This window comes from Seriola lalandi, unplaced genomic scaffold, assembly GCF_002814215.2.
Source record: "Seriola lalandi dorsalis isolate HSWRI2012SDOR001 ecotype SW California unplaced genomic scaffold, Sedor1 jcf7180002054888, whole genome shotgun sequence".
NCBI lineage: Eukaryota > Metazoa > Chordata > Actinopteri > Carangiformes > Carangidae > Seriola > Seriola lalandi.
In genome coordinates this window covers 38,143-39,413 of record NW_019525440.1, presented here as the reverse complement: position 1 = coordinate 39,413, position 1,271 = coordinate 38,143, and positions in this window count along the sequence as shown.

Here is a 1,271-nt window from a genome sequence, read left to right as displayed (position 1 = left end):
CATGGGAATCGAACACCGCTCTCCTGTGTCATACTCATCCATCCGCCACCACCTCTATACTTTGTCTCTCTTTACACTACGTCGCCGACACTTTTCCCTTTGCTCCCGTCATCATTACTACAACCACTATATGTCGCCTAGCAACAAAACCTGACTATGATGTCATAATAACCTGCTGCACAGACGACCTGTGGGCTCGTAAAAGTAAAACCAAACAAACGCAGAGTGAGTTCTCACAAAGGAAAAACTTAAATTTTATCTAAACAAAAACAAACATCTTTAAATTAAAAAAAGTGTTAGATCTTTTAAAATAAAAAAACAATGCCTGTGTTTTCAAAATTTTTAACCTAACAAAATAATCCATAACAAAGTAATATAGGACCAGATTGATATCAGGTTTGGCCGATATGATTTTATCTTCAGCTCTGCAGCTTGGTGATGACTGCTGGTTAATTAAATGCAATTAAATGTCATATTAATTCCACTGACGGTTAACAGAGACCGTCAAATATCTATAAATGAGAATTTGTCCACGCTAAAACACAATGTAGGTGATCTCAGAGAGCAGGAGGAGGGAGGAGACCGTTTCCCTCCTTCCCTCAATTTTGCAAAATGTAGAAATTGCAAATATACACTAATATACAGAAATGTACTTTGGTAAAGCTGCTCCTGGCCATCAGAAAGTGATATTGTGTCCAACTGTTGCTGTTAAGAGTCCAGCTCCTTGGTCAGCTCGCTCTGGATTACAGCAGAGCTTAGCGAGAGAACATGAGGCATTCATATAAACTGCAGCGTGGCGTTCACTGACCCGTCCCAGTGTTTCTCCAACATGACACGGTGGATTTCCACTTCAGTTTCAATTTAAGCGGCATGTTCTCTGTGTTCTCTTGTGTTGGTGTTGGACCACACAGCGATGGAGTGATGTAGTGGAAGCTGCAGATTAACTCTCCCTGTGTTGGAGAAACATGTCCGTCCGTTTTTAATCTTCACGACTTCTTGGCTGAGAAAAGAGGCCGAACGTGTTTCGTTTCACAGCCGAAGCTTGTGGTTTGTGTCGATGTAAAAGCTGCTCGTCTGAATGATTCATGCTGCCCCGGACGTCCAGTCTGACAGTTTACCTAAATACACAAATTAAAAAGTCTTTTTAATTATAGTTGGGAGGATAATTCTTGTGCAGTTGTGAAAGCATCATCAAGAAGTGGTTTAAGACATTTTTGTGGAAATCACTTTGAGGTTTCATTAATAAATCATATTTTGAGAAAAAAGTCGTA